Source organism: Tachypleus tridentatus, chromosome 8, assembly GCF_004210375.1.
Source record: "Tachypleus tridentatus isolate NWPU-2018 chromosome 8, ASM421037v1, whole genome shotgun sequence".
NCBI lineage: Eukaryota > Metazoa > Arthropoda > Merostomata > Xiphosura > Limulidae > Tachypleus > Tachypleus tridentatus.
In genome coordinates, this window is record NC_134832.1 from 118778584 (window position 1) to 118797626 (window position 19043).

The 19043-nt window shown below is 33.5% G+C and overlaps 1 protein-coding gene across 5 annotated transcripts in view; it reads left to right on the forward strand.

Annotated features, from left to right (window-relative positions):
- Positions 1-757: 757 nt before the first annotated feature.
- Positions 758-19043, forward strand: part of LOC143223324 (DNA-binding protein RFX6-like) — a 68520-nt gene continuing 50234 nt past the window's right edge. For 2 of the 5 annotated variants that reach the window (XM_076451165.1, XM_076451168.1), the window contains exon 1: positions 761-1087. The gene's annotated coding sequence lies outside the window, so the exon portion shown is untranslated. Of the gene's footprint in view, positions 1088-19043 lie in introns of all 5 variants that reach the window. The other 3 variants (XM_076451169.1, XM_076451167.1, XM_076451166.1) reach the window with 3 other exon arrangements.

Here is a 19043-nt window from a genome sequence, read left to right on the forward strand (position 1 = left end):
TGTTATTTTTACGGGCTAGAAATGAGATTTTCAAAGAGATAAAATGTTATCAAACTAACAAGTATAAGCTAGTATGTAAGATGATATTCCCCATAAATTTTATAAACATGGTCTTGGGTATCACCATTCATTGATAAAATATGAAAATCACAACTAACACCTGAAACTGAAAACAGATTAGCACAAAAACACCAACATAACTGAAAAATACTTAAAAAAGGTGAGGTAGAGTGCAAGATGGAGAGATAGAATGAAGAAAATAGCTGATTCATTAAAATAAAAAAAAATAAACTCGAAAAACGAAGACTGGTCTTTGCTTTCATAGACATAGTTAGAAGTTCCGAGGTGCAGTTCAATGCATTTTGTTTTCGAAATCGTAATTTGTAACGCGTGGTTTTTATTGATAAAAATTAGCCTTTGTCTTTAAATGATATTCAAGGACTTAAAACATATGTTTTATTAGTTATTCTAGCCATATGTATAAATAATACCTTTAAAGAAAAACACGATGAGTTTTAGTTATTTGTGTTAATGTGTTTGCACATGTGCTTACTTACCTTGTATAGTGGATCAGCCCTACTTGGAATTCTTTACGTTTAAGCTTTGTATATTTAACTACTGGTTGTATACTGTCTACGTTTGTGTTCAGCAAATTTACCTCATTGAACAAATGCTGATAAAAAATTCTGACCTTTGTCCTCTAAAATGGATCACGTACTATTATTGTCACGCCCTTTGCTAATCATCACCAATGACGTTACCCGGTGGAGCAATTACACCCACCAATCATGACGGTGCATACTAATTATCAGTACAGTGAAGTGACATCATTTGCAAAGCTTTTATTCAGATACGTTTCACAACCTTTTATCCATCTTCGACTTACTATCTGCTTTTTATGTTAATTTTGAAGGACGTACAATCTCCACCTCCAATATACAGTGCTAATTACACTGTTGTCAGCTGAAGCTAGGCTTAGCAAAAGGACACCTAAGAACCACTAGGAAACAGCAGTAACTCCGTTCCTAACATCAGGTAGGACAATATCCAAGAGAAAGAAACCATGAACGTAAACTAAACAACACAGGCAAGTGAACTTCGAACTTCATGTGTTCATTTATTATCGTATTAGATCTTACAGTACGTTAATATACCGTATACAGTTTGTCATTTTTTTCACACGATTCTTATCTTGTATGTATCTTTACTCTTATACACACATAAGATATGTATAGATATGTACAAGATACTTTCGAATTAAGTGAAACATTCGATTAACTTAATACATCTTTTTGTAGTTTATAGCTGTATAATTACATTCATCATGATCCATGTATTAGACACATAATGCAGAATTATCTGTAGGTTGTGTTTCTCGAGAAATGTCAAACAACGTGATGGTTACGGTGTAATATTAAAACGACAGAGGAGATGGAATATGTGATCCTTTTCAAATGAAAAACAACAAATAAACTATAACGGTATAACAGGCGCCACTTTATGATTTCAGTGATGTTGCATTTTCGGTACAAAATCACATCTGACCATTTGAGGTTATTATTTTCATCGGATATCAACGTGTTACGAGCTGTAACAACGCACCAAGAAAAATATTTATAGGAAAACGGTTCTTATAATGTAAGTATATAGATAAAATAACAGCTTTATTTCTAGAGCTGGTCATCATCTGAACTTATACGTTTTTATCTTTTCACATATGTATTATTTACAACTTTTCGATATATTAGTTCTTAAGTTTGACAAAATGTCTTAAGTTTGAAGCTTTTTTGGGACTGCATAAATACAGTAGTAAATTTACAGAGAATTTAACTATGAAAAAGTTAATTTAATCAACAAGTTTATAATACCAGAGCTCGCGTTAGTACGTATAAATAACAGAAAAAAACCTAGTACCAGAGCTCGCGCTAGTACGTATAAATAACAGAAAAAAAACCTAGTACCAGAGCTCGCGCTAGTACGTATAAATAACAGAAAAAAAACCTAGTACCAGAGCTCGCGCTAGTACGTATAAATAACAGAAAAAAAACCTAGTACCAGAGCTCGCGTTAGTACGTATAAATAACAGAAAAAAAACCTAGTACCAGAGCTCGCGCTAGTACGTATAAATAACAGAAAAAAAACCTAGTAAACACAATACATTTCATTCATACCAGCAGACCAGAAAAAAACAAAAACAAAAAGATTCGATTTTAAGCTTCCAGTTTATAAAATCCAATAAAACACGTTGTTTTTTAATATAAAATGAGTTATTCTGTAGTCAGGCGTGTTTCTAATTTTAGGCCTATTATGCATCATTTTATAAAACCGCCAGTGGGACAGCGGCATGTCTGCGGACTCCCACCGCTAGAAACCGGGTTTTGATACCCGTGGTGAGCAGAGCACAGAAATACCATTGTGTAGCTTTGTGCTTAATTCCAAGCAACAACACTCTATAAAAACAAATCGAAGTCTTGTTTTTGCTGAGTAGAACAACAGAAGTGAAGGGGTACTGACAGAACCTGGCCTTATGGAGTATGGACTATCAGACTTCCTGTAAGTTAACGGTACTTTTTCATACATTATTGAAACTTAACTGTAAAGAAGAAAAAACAAACAAACAAAAACGCAATTATGTAGCGGCTTCCTAAAAAGAGGAGATATTCTGTTTGAAATTCTAAAAATAACTGGTATTAGGTTCCGGTGAATACCGGCAGAATAAAACGAACGTTGACGATACCAGCAAGATATGCCTCCCATTTTCCCGTTGGTTCAGTGGAAAGTCTGAAGGCCTATTATGATAAATATCGGGTTTCGATACCAGCAGTTGGTAAATCAAAGATAATCCAGTTTCTAGCTTTGCGCTTAACAACAAAAAAAAGCAAAACTTGGTGTTTTGTGTTTAGTGTTCTCACACCGATGAAAACATGTATTTAATATATTACTAATTAACATTATCTTACTTTAATTAAACACAGTACAGAGTTCGATTTTCTAAGAACAAACCGCTCCAACTGAACAAGTTACTGGAACTGTTATTCAAGGAATGAGTCATTACTTGCAATATTTCACAACATTTCTAATATCTTCTAAAAACAATTGATGTAACTCGCAAGTAACAATGAATTTATAGTGACCATAATATCCGGCTGTTAAGTTATAAACACTTGACAGTTTGGGAGAATAAAAATAACATTAATAAAACGTGTATTTTTTGTTTGTTGTCAAGCTGGGAACTCCGCAACCGACGATCTGTGCTCTGCCCACCGCCGGTATCGAAATATGATATTTAAGTTTCTAGTAATCCATGGACAAAGGTGTTGCTTTTCGTACAACGACATTTAAAACTTGTAAGAACTTGATAAATTTAATTGATAAAATATTTTTTAACTAGTTATTTCGTTCAGGAACATTCAAAGTACATGATATACAACTATATCATGGCTGGATGTGACGACGAAAAACTACGTGCTCAGTTATCAACCACACAGATTGACGAAAACTAGATTTGTGTAATTTCTAATCACCGCAGGTTGGCAACAGAATACTTCAGCCTCAGTTTTTCATTTGTGCGGACTGATGAAAGTTAGGAAGCTACAGTATCAATTACTTATAAGCAAGAATTAACGACTAAAATTATACATTATAAGTTTCTAATAACCAAGGACAAGGGCCCGGCATGGCCAGGTAGGTTAAGATGTTCGAATCCCCGTCGCACCAAACATGCTCGTCTATTCAGCTGTGGGGGTGTTATAAAGTAACGGTCAATCTCATTATTCGTTGGTAAAAGAGTAGCTCAAGAGTTGGCGGTGGGTGGTGATGACTAGACGCCTTCCCTTTAGTTTTACACTGCTAAATTAGGGACGGCTAGCGCAGATAGCCCTCGTGTAGCTTTGCGCGAAATTCAAAACAAACAAACCAAGGACAAGCGAAAGAAATAAACTCGGTTTCTTACTCAATATTGGCTGGCGACAGGAACCATAGGCTCAATTTTCTAACCAACATAGAATTGCGATGAAGAGCTACAGCGCCATACAGTAGGGATGGAAAATTACAATCTTGGTTTTTAAGCAACAGAGAATGACAATGGAAACCTATAGCGCCAATTTTATTCAGTATGGACTGGCGACAAAAAACTAAAACATTCCTTTCTAATCAGCACAGAGTAGTGATGGAGGTCTACAGTATTGGGTCTTATCTCTAAGTATACATATATATATATATATATATATATATATGTTGGCAACTAAAAATGTTACCATCAGTTACTAACTACTATTAACTAACGACTGTAAACTAAATTTGATTTGTTTGAAATTAACCACAAAGCTACACAATGGACTGGCTATCTGTGCTCTGCCCACCACGGATATCGAAATTTGGTTTTTAGCGGTGTGACTCCGCAGTCATACGGCTGTGCCACTGGGGGGCACTGTGAGCTATCGATAAAAACTTAAATACTGTCTGAGCTTTTAATAGCTATAAACTGAAGACAGAAACTACGCACTCAGATTTGGACGAATGATGTTAAATATGGTTGAAATGTTTTGATCATCATACGATGTCCGAAAACTTTTCAACGTGTGATCTAAGAACTAAGAAGATAACAGGCTCACCATCCATCGATAAAACATTGTTTAACTAAGTTTTTGAATACACGACAACGTAAACAAACAAATTGTATGAGATTTAAACATGTGAGGTATGACGACAGAATATTGAAGCTTCAACTTTTAATAACGTGGTCTGAAGATGGTGGTTATAGAAGAAAGTAGTACAGTTTCAACTTTTAAGCTCACGATCTCACAATTACAAAGTTCAGTCTCAACATCTAATCACATGGGATAACGATTGAAACCTAAAACGCTAAGCACATGATCCAAAGATTCAAAAGTGCGAGAGCACTTTTAAAGGCACAATCTGTATATTCAAAAAGACGTGGTCACAAATGTGAAATTTTTAAAAACATGGTCTTAGCTTTTAAATAAATGCTTCGATAATTAAAAAAATATAGTCTTAGCTTACTGCGTGTAAACACATAATCTTCCGACAGAACAGTGAATTTCAGCATCTAAACACACGACATGAAGACATATTATTGGATCAGCGTTGAATAAAGTGTTAATTGGCAGAAAAGGTTAATGGTACAACGGTGATACGCCTTTATAGATTGGCCCTGAAGAGATTGGTCATAAAACCCATCCAGAAGTTTTCAACATAGAATTGGGTTACGCGTGAGAAAAGGTGAAAATATTTAATACATAAAGTACTTAATTATATATTGGACCAGAAAAACGATTGTCAAAAGCTGTAATGCCACAAAGAACCGGACAGTTGTTAGCGTCAAATGTGTATTTTTTGTAATATTCAACATTCTCTTTCATTAACAAAACCAACAGGTTCTAAGAGAGAAAGATCATGACCTTAGATCCTTATTCTTAAGGTCGTGACCTAAAACTGTTTAAATAATGTTAAATAATTTAGTAAAACTAAAATTAAAACATTTTGATAAAATGAGAAAATACGGCCATTTCTCTTCAGATAATAATATAAATATACATTTAAGCCAACGTTTTGCCATAGTAGGCTTCATCAGAGCCGGTAATTGTGATAAAAGTGTTAATGGCAAAACGTATTTTTTTCATTTGAGGTTCTTCCAGTATATACGACAAATTCTAAAAAAAATGATAAAATTAGAACATTTTAGTAGAAGTGTATGATGAACTTGTAGCATATTTAGAGATTTAAGACATAATCGTACTATTAAAAATTTGAATCGAAATTCAAACTTTTATTCGTGTGAAAGTAATATTGTGAACACTGGAGAATATTCTTTTGAATATTTTTAGTATAAAACAATTTCCTCGAACGATTTCCAAGTCAAAATTGACCATTTAGTAAATAGTAACCCTATATGCATTTCTTGATGTGAACAAAAAAGAAGTCGTTTTAAACTGTCCAATACGCTTATTCAATGTGCTTTTCGTTAAATTCTGATGCACGAAGTATACAGAATCATGTTTACAAGTATGTAATTTAAAGTTTGTAACACTTTACATTGTTTAATGTTTTCAACCTGACAGGAACTTTAAGCAGCACATGATCGAAACGGCCAGCCCAGATGCTCTAAGACTCAGATATACTTACCTGGGATCATCTCTTCTTTTGTAAAATAGGCCATCAACGAAATCACTCCAGTGAGCCCGACATGGAGTACCATTTCTATTTTTCTCTAGGCATAACTCATTTTCTTTCCATCCTCCTCAAGGTGTTCCTTTCTTTCCTTGTGGGTTCCATACCAAAAGAACTTCCATAGGATGTGCCCAATCAAGTCTTACTTTCTTCTCAGGATTTCTTTCTCAACACATTCGTAGTTGGTCCATTCCCATAATTCAGTGTTAGTGACTCTTTTTCACCACTAAATGTGAATCATCCTGTATAGACATCTATTAACGAAATTCAGGTTTTCCTTTAATATCATTATTGTGAATGTCTGACCCAGACAGGAGTTCTGATATAACATTTACATTGAATATACGGATGTAATGAGTGTGTTGAAATTCCTCATGAATTGCAGACACTCTTCAGTGTGAGGAAAACTGATATAGTTTTACCAGTTCTTTGTCAGTGACTCCCCGTTTGTTGATCACGCTTCCCAGTTAAGTAAAAGAGTCCATGTCTTCCAAAGCTTCACTTCCAAGTGTTATGGGGCTGCTACTTCTGCTGTTGATTTTAAGAAACTTTGTTTTGTCCTTATGGATGATTAATCCAGTTTGAATTGATATACTTTCCAAAAATGATGTTGTTGTTGTTGTTTTTTCCCGCATCTCGTTGTAGTTGTTTAATAGGAGAGCCAGATCGTCGGCGAAATCAAGGTCATTTGGTTGTGTCCGCAGTGTCTACTGAATGCGTTTTTTTTTATTCACTGGATCTCTTCATCATTCAATCAATCATTAGCAGAAGAGGAAGAGCGATATCAGGCAGCCGTGTCCAACTTGTCTTTAAATCAAAACTATTGGTGAATTATACCCGGTAGATTACTCTACAGTTTTGGATTCGAAGATTCGTGTGTACCCATCCATAATTTAGAATTACTGATCACAAATATACCAACTATTTAGTCAGTAGTACCTCAACGCCTACATGGATTCGTTTAACCAAATATAGAGAGTTACTGTAACGGTTATAATGCTTCCAAAGCTGAAAATGCGCAGTTTTCTTGTTGGTATATTACGTCTTCAACATTGAATCTTCTGATTTCCAGCCTCGCACACTAAGTCACGTTTTTAGCATTTCCAGACGTTACGTATCCATAGCTTATAATAGTAACACGTACTTAATAGTAATAATTGTGAATTTTGGTGTTTTATTAATTTTCATTGTTTTTATATTAATCTGAAAAATGACAAGTACACTGTTATTATAAAATGTAAGTAATAATTGTTTCCTCCAGCACAACGACCAGTAAGTGATCCGTCCAGGTCTTAGGAATGGTCATTACTTTAAATGGTTTATTATTGACATCTGTTTACGCACGTTTTGCTTATGTTAATTTCTAGAAAAGCAACGCGTATATAACCAATATACCTCGAATTTATTATTCAGTTTTAAACTTAAAGATCATATATCAGCAAAACTTTAAATAGAGTTTCGAGGTATATGAGTTTAAGTTATCGTTTGTTTAAAATTCTGTAATGGTCAAAATTTGTTTTCCTTTTACCTAATATAGAATCAATACAACCTAATGTTGTATAATACTTTTGCCTTAAAAACAATAACACTTGTAATACCTACATAATATCGAGAAAGATGATTATGAGCAGAACAAACAACTGTGTGTACGGCCTATATTTTTCAACGTGAACATCAGGCATAATAGCCAGAAGGTATTTCATCAGGCTATGATGTAAGAACTTTGATAGACTATCGTAAAAGAAAATTATAAGTGTTGAATGCCATTAAGGGTTCTTAAACTTTTTAAAGTAGTTTTAGGCATGTATAATCTGTACAAAGTTCTTGTTCCAGTCAGCCTTGTATGAGCGTGATTGTCATTAAAAACCTTTTAACTCAGACTCTTCGAGCTAGGGTCAGAAAAAAAAAAAAAGTATATATTCGGTTAAGACCGTTGTTTATTTATTTTTTGGTTTTCGTTTTGATAAGAAAATAATTATATTTGTGAAATTCTGAAGCTTTTATACTTTCTGGGAAGAGGATAAGGTATTGTTATAGAAGTATCTATTTCTTATTTTGTTCTCCCATTTATATTATATAGTATTTTACATTAGTGTAAAGTTTAACTACAGTTTTTAAGTTTCGAATTTTTAGCTCTCTTCCTTCAAAATATACTTTTCAGAAATACCTGATTATTTACGGTGTTCCGCAAAGAAAGCTTTAACTGGAGAATACCAACGTATATTGTTTTCTACAGTGAGAGTTGCTAGGTTACACGAGAGTATATATATATATTATTTTCCCAAGCTATTAATAATAACTCTGTACGAAATTAAGTACAATAAGCTCAGGCTTTTCTGATAACATTGATGATTCGAGAACCTGCACAAATGAACAAGGAAAAGAAACAAATTAGAGTGCTACTCCATTACATTGCAGACGTTGGGAGAGATTTCACATTATCTCCAATTTAAATGCTGGTTTTACTCTACAACATCCAGTTTTTAACAGTGCACTCTAGTAATATGTCAGCTTTTTTTTTTTCGTCTGCCATGGTTCGGTCCATCTTGTGAGTATTGACAACATATTGTTTATACAACTCTGATCTGCTTTAACCCTCTCATTACTGTTGTGTTGTATATTTGTACAGGATTGTTGAGATCCATAATTTTGAAAAAAAAAAATTCTGAACGCAGTAATTCAATCATATCTTGTAAGTTTGTTTGTTCTTGGATTTCACGCAAAGCTACACGAGGTCTGTGTTAGCTGTTCCTAATTTAGCAGTGTTAGACTAGAGGGAAGGCAGCTAGTCATCAACGCCCACCGCCAACGCTTGGGCTACTCTTTTACCAACGAATAGTGGGATTGACTGTCACATTATAAAGCCCCCGACACCCTCAGCTTACGAGTTGAGCGCCTTAACTGTCTGGCCTTGCCAGGCCTTATCTTATTGAAGTAATTACCTTTGTTTGTAATGTTTTTCGTTACTTTCACCTCAGATTGTGTACATAACACGTCTTCATAAATAGTTGCTGTGATATACGTAACACAATAGTGACTGCTGGAATACATATTTTTCATATGTAAATTGCGGAAACTGTTTGTGGAAGAAAATGTCCAAAAATGCGTAAACAAGTCCTTATGTATTCCAAGTATTTTAATAAGTTATTACGTCGTTTCAATTTTACATTACAAGAGTTGTAATAAAAGGGTTAAAATCTACAACAGACAGATTAAACGAAAAAGACATACGTAGTATAACGGGATATGCTGCACAAGAAATTATAAGAAAAAATGTTGGTGAAGAAGAGGTTATGAAAAGATTTGGAAATAACTTATTTACCTTTAGGTTGATAATTTTATTCAACTTGAAGATAGGGTGTGCTATATTCTTTTAGATTGCAGTGTGTTTATGATTTAGAACTAAAATACAGCTGATTTTCTTCTTTTTGTGAGTGATACCTGAAAACATTATTACCTGTAATTCAAAGAAAATTAATCGCTTTAAGTTTGTCCTCTAACTTCTAGATTCTCAACCTTTCAACATCAATCAATGTGGATTCCGACCTAATTATTCCCTGGTCTTGTGACATAACTTGTAGTTTGTTTGTTTTTTTAGCCGCGGTATATCAACTCATAAATGGTCTTTGAGTTATTTATTTTTATCAAAAACAAACTTTTAGCTCATATCTCCGTCATCTCTTGACTAATTCGAGGTCTAATTACAGTTTTGAACTCAAGAGGTCAAACCCTTTTGATTGGTGTATGTGACCATGCCCAAGATCTCGTAGATTAATTTAATCGAATCTTGCCTAAAAAATTCTAATTTGACGGTAAGCTAGTACAGATAGAACCTGATGAGAAATAAAGTCGAATACTTACGTCCCACAACTGGTATTGCCGACGCACAAAAATATGGTTAATAAAATGGATATGAAGGTCTCATACATTAACTTACTCTAATTCTGCTTGAAAAACTTTCGAGAGCTGCGGCTATTAAAAATTTCCTCATGCTTACATTTTGAACATTTTTTTTAATTTTCAGTGTGTCTCGACTAACTGGCCCTGTTTTTTTTTTATTGTTTTGCTATGTAATTGGAACCATTAACTAATAGAATCACTAGAGACAAGACATTATGTTTTAAACTGCACCATCACTGTGTTTTCAGTTCGATAGGATGCTTCTTGAAAAAATTGTTAGTAAGTGTCATCTTAAAGAGTCCAGGGCAGAGTATGGAATATTGCGAAAACTATCTAAGAATTAACTTACGGTTTTAAGTAATACCATGAGGTACAGATACTTTATATATATATTGTTAAAATAATACCATGAGGTACAGATACTTTATATATATATTGTTAAAATAATACCATGAGGTACAGATACTTTATATATATATTGTTAAAATAATACCATGAGGTACAGATACTTTATATATATAATGTTAAAATAATACAATGAGGTACAGATACTTTATATATATATTGTTAAAATAATACCATGAGGTACAGATACTTTATATATATATTGTTAAAATAATACCATGAGGTACAGATACTTTATATATATATTGTTAAAATAATACCATGAGGTACAGATACTTATATATATATATTGTTAAAATAATACCATGAGGTACAGATACTTTATATATATATTGTTAAAATAATACCATGAGGTACAGATACTTTATATATATATTGTTAAAATAATACCATGAGGTACAGATACTTTATATATATATTGTTAAAATAATACCATGAGGTACAGATACTTTATATATATATTGTTAAAATAATACCATGAGGTACAGATACTTTATATATATATTGTTAAAATAATACAATGAGGTACAGATACTTTATATATATATTGTTAAAATAATACCATGAGGTACAGATACTTTATATATATATTGTTAAAATAATACCATGAGGTACAGATACTTTATATATATATTGTTAAAATAATACCATGAGGTACAGATACTTTATATATATATATTGTTAAAATAATACCATGAGGTACAGATACTTTATATATATATTGTTAAAATAATACCATGAGGTACAGATACTTTATATATATATTGTTAAAATAATACCATGAGGTACAGATACTTTATATATATATTGTTAAAATAATACCATGAGGTACAGATACTTTATATATATATTGTTAAAATAATACCATGAGGTACAGATACTTTATATATATATTGTTAAAATAATACCATGAGGTACAGATACTTTATATATATATTGTTAAAATATAGGCACTTTTGGAGAAGTTGAGCAAATCCTCAGGAAACAGCTTTAAAACCTGTAGGATATGCTTTTCAAAAACTGGGTAGATCATTAAAAAATGGATACATATTTTTTTATTAAAAACCTGGGTGATTCGATTAATGCACCTTGATAAGGAAATAAAAACACCCTATCTTGAAGCATGGTTGTGGATATTCATGATGTAATTATGCTGAGTGAGTTCTTGAACACCTTTTTGAATTATATTATTGTGTGTCATGCCAAAGATATATAAGACTTACTGCACTTATGAATTAGTGTGTCAAGGGTGGATACAGCGATGTCCATGGGGCAAAGAGCAAAAAGAAAATAGACGATTATAGATACGTTTTTACTCTGTTTGTGAAATCCTAAAACAAGCAAGTTTCATACCATTAAGGAAAACTTGAATGTTGTATTTCTTATTATGATTAATTTCGAAACAAAAACTGATATATTTATGTCACCTATTAACATATCATTTAGGAATCGTATGTGTTATTACAGCTAGGCCTATATGTCGTTAAATTTTATATTCCAGTTTAAGAGTTGAACCTCCCTTTTCCCAAGATCCGAAGTGCACCCTTTATCTTGCCCTCCATATATTTAAGTGTTGTAGTCTTTTTGCAATAGTTACGTCTTAAATTTATAGTTGGCTTAATAAAAAAAATTTTGCGACTTCGTGAAAGGACTTATTCTTGTCTCATTTTTGTTCGAAGCTCTCAAGTGGCTCAGTGCTAATTTTAAAAACTGATAACGTTAAAAACTGAGATTCAATACCCATGGTAAACACAGCAAAGATAATCCATGGTGTTGTTTTGAGCTAAACAACAACCAAACAAGCAAATATTGTCTTAAAAAGAGGAATGGTATAGATTACTGTTATTAAAATTAGGGACCTTCAATTTAGTTAGAAAATGGCGGATAATAAGTAGTTCTTCCCTCAGTGATGTTCATCATGGTTAGTTATTTGTTATTTATTTATATGGGCTCAATACCTCACTGGTTTTTCTAAAGCTCACGTACAGTAGAACTGAATATGCTGTTATAACCGCTTGTGTAATTTTAATTATGTTTTTTCCACTTTATTTCGTTGATATTATTCAGAATTTGTCTTATGTTTTTGAAAGTGTATTGTTTAAAGCATATACTCCTGACAACGTCTTCTTCACTGGCTCTGGTGCTTTAATCGCCAAGCACTCGGTGGGATGTTCTTTAATGTAATAATTTTCATTAGTCTGATTCAATAGAAAGATTTAATACGTCTTAAAGTCCAACCATGTTCATGTTTAATTTTTTTTCTCTCATATCAACAAAAGTGTGCAAGATAACTTTACATTCCTCATAAACGTAACTCATCGTTTTTCACATTTTCACTTCTTTTCAGTAAATGCAAAACGAATTTAACATACAATCTTGTACACTTTCAAAAACACATAATAATGTCAACCTTTGCAAACGAAAAATTAAATAGCAGATTGCATACAAACCAGTGTGACTTTTTTAATGACGCTGGTCGTCACATTCACCTTGTTTGTAAACCTAATCCGTACAAGAATTTAACAAACATACCACATAAAGTGTGTGTTTTTTTTTAGCAAAGCCACAACGGGCTATCTGCTGAGCCCACCGAGGGGAATCGAACCCCTGATTTTAGCGTTATAAATTCGTAGACTTACCGCTGTACTAGCGGGGGGGGGACCACATGAAGAACCGTATTACTTGGTTTGTTTTCAATTTCGCGCAAAGCTACACGAGGGCTATCTGCGTTAGTCTTCCTTAATTTAACGATGTAAGACTAGAGGGAAGGCAGCTAGTCAACATCATCCACTACCAACTCTTGGGCTACTCTTTTACCAACGAATCGTGGGATTGGCCGTCACATTATATCGCCCCTACGGCTGAAAAGGCGAGCATGTTTGATGTGACAGAGATATGAACCCGTGATCCTCGGATTACGAGTCGAGTGCCTTATCCACCTGGCCATGCCGGGACACTGTATTTCTTATCCACCATTTTCTAATGCTTTTGGTTCAATCTCAGAATGATAAACCTCAACACAAAAAGCTAAATTACCTTATTAAAATGAAGTCAAATTTCCAAGATTCACGAATGAAAAATTTTCTTTAAAGCATTAATTTCAGAATTGTAATTTATGATGTTCTGTCTAAAGTTATTCTTTTTTGATGCTCTTTAAATGATTTTATCTTTTGGTATTCTTATGGTTTAGACTTTCCTCACTCTCAGTCTCGTGTTAAATTTAGCTACTCATCTAAACTGTAAAATCTTATTTTTATACATATTTTTACAGTATTATTAAAACTGCTTAAATAGTTTCTTGAGGTTCTAAAAAGTGATTTTGAAATCGTATTGTCACAACTTTATATTTAAAGATACGAATATGCCATTATTTTCAAGCGAAGTATTCATTTCATAATGTTATTAATTATTTCGAGCTACGTAGGCTATAAGTATCTTTCGTTAGTCTAATACAGATTTAGAATAAGAGTTATGTGAAAATGGCGTTTCGGAGTTTTTTACTTGTCTGTTAACATTGCTGACCGAAGAGATTTTCATAAATACTGGAACTCATCATTAGCTAAGCTAAACAAGCAGTAATCAAAATTATTTGAAATTTTATACACTGCTGGTCGAAATCTTAAGGCCAATAAACATAAAGAAAAAATGTGCATTTTGCACTGTGAGACTTAACCACTTATTTGAGTGGAGCTTCAAAAGATGACAACAAGAAAAGGGAAAATAAAAAAACACTTTTTTAGCATTTAATAGGAAAAATGTGAGCACTATGAAATTAGCCTAAATACTAGCTGGTCAAAAGCTTAAAACCATATCAAAAAGAAGTCCTAACCAAGGTAGGAAATGCCCAACAAGAGGTCTAAGTAGTGAGTTGCACGGCCGTCATTGCGAATAATTTCAAACATTCGCTTTGGCATGGTCGATATAAGCGTTTGCAGGAGGCTGGCTGGAATGTTATTCCAAGTGGTGAAGATGGCTTCACGAAGATCATGCACTGTTTGGAATTGACGTCCATTTCAATATATTTCCCTTGCCATCCACCCCAAGTATTTTTAAAAAGGGTTCAGATTGAGTTAACACGCTGGATGGTCCAAAAGAATCACGTTATTCGCCATGAAAAAGTCCTTTGTCCTGCAGGCATTGTAGATTGCAGCGTTGTCCTGCTGAAAGATCCAGTCAATTCCACACAAGTGAGGGCCTTCAGTCAATAAGGATGCTCTCTCCAACATGCCAATGTAGCCAGCTGCTGTGTGACGCCCCTGTATAATCTGAAGCTTCATTGTCCCATGGAAGGAGAAAGCACCCCAGATCATGATGGAACCTTCTCCACTGTGCCGTGTAGAAAATGTCTTCGGTGGGATATCCTTATCGTGCCAGTAACGTTGGAAGCCATCTGGACCATCCAGGTTAAATTGTTTCTCATCAGAGAACAAAACCTTCGTCCACTTTTCTACGTCCCATGTTTGGTGCTTTTCAGTAAAGTTTAACTGAACTGTTTCGTGGTGCGGAAGGAGGCGTGGACTTTGAAGACGTTTACGGTTTTTAAGGCCTTTCTCTCGTAGATGTCTTATTATTTTTCTTGAGCTGCATTCTGTGTCCGTAAGGGCCTCAATCTGGTTCGACGATTAGCTGGTGTCTTGCCGGACAACCCGTAGAATCCTCCTGCTCAACGCCGGCGAAATTTTCTTGGGTCGACCACTTGAAATTCTCGTTTCATATCCCTCAGGATCTTTTAAGAAATTTGCAACAGCATTTTTACTATGCCCAATCTCACCAGCAATGGCATGTTGAGAGAGACCTTGCTTTTGCAGCTCGACAATTCTGCCCCGTTCAAACTCTGTCAACTTTTTAGCCTTTGCCATGTTTTTACCAAATGTAACACAGGAGATGTCAATGGGAAATATTGACAATGCTAATGCTTGAACACAAATGACTAGATTTCGTTACGTGTTTACCGATTAACGCTTCGTTTCAGTATGATTTTGATCTTTTGACCAGCTAGTACTCAGGCTAATTTCCTAGTGTTTACATTTTCCCTATTAAATGCTAAAAAGGTTTTATTTTTATTTTCCTTTTCTTATTTTTATCTTTCGAAGCTCTACTCAAATAAGTGGTTGAGTTTGACAATGCAAAATGCTTATTTTGTCTTTATGCTCATTGGCCTTAAGATTTTGGCAGTGTATGTCTGCGTTTCTGTTTTAACCCAAACAACAACCCTTTTTTTTCTTAAATCTAATATACGGTTTTAATGAGTTACATTCCATATTAATTTGTTTGTTGTTATAGTTATCAGCTCACCATGCACTGACCATGTTTCTTTTTAATTACAAACACTAAATAAGAAAATTTATTTAGCGGTTTGGAAAGTCTTTCTTTTTTGTATTTCAAGTGTCATATTATATTTAATGAAATAAACATAGGTTTAAATTCAAGTTACAGAACAGGTCTAGGCATGCATTCGGTACAGGTAAGCTACAATTAACTTAATTTAAAAGTTATAGTTGACTTAATCAAATCAATTTGCTAATATAAAAACGTACCCAGTGTACAAGTTAGATCATGTCATTGCAGTTACATATTAGGAGAAGCTAAGAGACTCTGTATTTTGTATAACTAAATATTTTTTGCAATTTAGTAAAATATGAAAAAAATTCAATTCTAGAATATTTTAACCTTAATAAACATACAGCATGTCAACAAGAAAAGAACACTTTCACTTGACTATGTATAAACTTTGACCCGGCATGGCCAGGTGGTTAAGGCACTTGACTCGTAATCCGAGGATCGCGGGTTCGAATTCCAGCCACACCAAACATGCTCGCCCTTTCAGCTGTAGGGGCGTTATAATTTGATGGTCAATCCCACTATTCGTTGGTAAAAGAGTAGTCCTAGAGTTGGTGGTGGGTGGTAATAACTAGCTGTCTTCCCTCTAGTCTTACACTGCTAAATTAGAAACGGCTAGCGCAGATAGTCCTCGAGTAACTTCGCGCGAAATTCGAAAAACAAAGAAACAGTAATAACTTTAACAATTTAACGTATATGAACAACTTAAATGAAAGACGAGTGCGTTATAATTTGATGGTCAATCCCACTATTCGTTGGTAAAAGAGTAGTCCTAGAGTTGGTGGTGGGTGGTAATAACTAGCTGTCTTCCCTCTAGTCTTACACTGCTAAATTAGAAACGGCTAGCGAAGATAGTCCTCGAGTAACTTCGCGCGAAATTCGAAAAACAAAGAAACAGTAATAACTTTAACAATTTAACGTATATGAACAACTTAAATGAAAGACGAGTGCATCATATGAAATATCATTAAACATTTTATTAGATGTAACTAAACTCCTGAAGGAGCTGAGCTATGACCCATACGAAGATGTTTTTAATATTTAATATAATTTTCAGAGACATTTATACTATGGATATTTATATTTTATTTCTCATAAACTTTATCTCAAACTTTACATAATAACCTTTTCGTAACTTTGTACTTGGTTAAATTCATGAAAACAACAGAAGAATTCAGAGTTTCACTGCATTTCCTCTGACACAAGGGTGTAAGCAACACTTTCATATATCGCTTACAGAAAATCAGCTGTTTCAAAACTCTTACTAATCCCTCCTTTCTAACCTAAAAAAAACAATTTTTTTGACACAGTGATAAAATAATCTTAAATTTAACTTAAGTTTTAAGCTGAATTATGTAAATGATACACTGATAGGTTTGGAGCGAATCGTAAGAACAATTTGTTTGGCTTTTTATAATGAATCGTTCAATTATTTTTTGTGCTGTTATTCCAGAGTGTTTATTATCAGCAAAATTATATGTTCCCAGAAATGAAAAGCGATAGCAAGACATTTCACATATATGTTTCAATCTTTGATGTCATTTCAGAGAGTTTGTTTAGACCGTCTTCCAAACTTTCAAATCACGAATTCGTTCGTATATCGATTTGTGTCTTTTATATACGTATTGTGATTCCAGTTTTTGATGGTTTAGTGAAACTAGTCTTCTCCGGAGGAGTACAAAATTGAGGAATATATTAGGCCCTTATTCTTTATTGAAATTACACATTTTAACGAGGAGAATAAACATTTGCAGCTGATTTCAAGTTTGCTTATATCATTAACTATGAGACTGACACTTGCTATTTTACACTGTTGGAATTTCTTATGATTATTGTGTATTGATGGAATATTTTATCATTATTGTACATTGTTGGAATGTCTTATCGTTATTAGAACAATCATAATACTGAACTATGCATTTTTTTAAAGACATGCTCACGTTTTACTTTGTATGCTTTTCGTGTGTATTGTTAACATCAATTTTTATGCTTTTCTAAAAATGGCGCACATCTCCTGCATTCAAATACAAAGATATCTGCTTTTATTAACATATTTTAAAACAACAATAATAGACAAACGCATGGCTTCCATCATAGACAGAGTTTATGTTTTTATTAAATGGATATCGGCACCACTACTATAAAAAGTGTTCCAGAGCCACTGTTTTCTAATGGTTCTACGGTGCATATTTAAATAAAAATATCATTCTAATATTTGTATCATCTAGGTACGAAAAAAAACAACAAACAAACAAGAATATGGTAGAGATAACAGCATTCAAACTCAACCTATTATTCAACCCGATAAAACAGTTTATTATGGCTAGCTTCTTTCATGACGGCTTTGTAAGATTTTTCTACGCATTAAACAAAGTCTAAACTTATATTAATCAACCTCTATGTAATAGTGACAATATAGACTTTTATTCACGATAAAGCCACAATTGAAGAACGTTGGGTTAAGTAAACAGTTTTTTCATCTGAACTAATGGGTGGTGTATATATTTATTTTACATTGTAAGACCCCTAGTCAACAATGTGATGATTCAGATCCCTGTTATAAATTAGATAAGGTTTTTCCGATTAATTTCGAGTGCATTAGTGAGTTATACACCGAAATGATAAGGATATGATAAGGTTTTACATAACATATCAATAACGTCAGAATAACACTACGCTATAAAATGGATCGGAAACCTTGTCTTTCATCGGCAACCCCTAAAAGAATGTTTCTTTTCACACACCTTTACAAAACAATTTATTTATTTTAGAACAAAGCTACATTGGGTTCCGTTGTGCCTACAGCTGGAAATCAAACCCTGGATTATAGTACTGGAAGAACGTAAACTTACCCTCTTTGCCACCAGTGTGTGTGTGTGTGTGTGTGTGTGTGTGTTTTGCTTATAGCAGAGCCAGATCTGACTATATGCTGAGTCCTCCGAGGGCTTTTACCAGTCCAGCAGCAAATAATCTTTATATTGGGTATTGGTTTTATGACAAGTTTATAAGTTATTTTGTTTGTCATTTTGTGTAATGATGTGCACTATTGATATTGAATTTTTGCTTGTTGTAAAAATAATCCCAACTACTAATATTAATACAAAATCTAAAAGTACTTAAGAATATAAAGATGACTAATATTTTCTTTACTTAAAGACGTAGATATAAGATTTACCTTAGTACAAAGAAGTGTGGATCACCAGCCTACC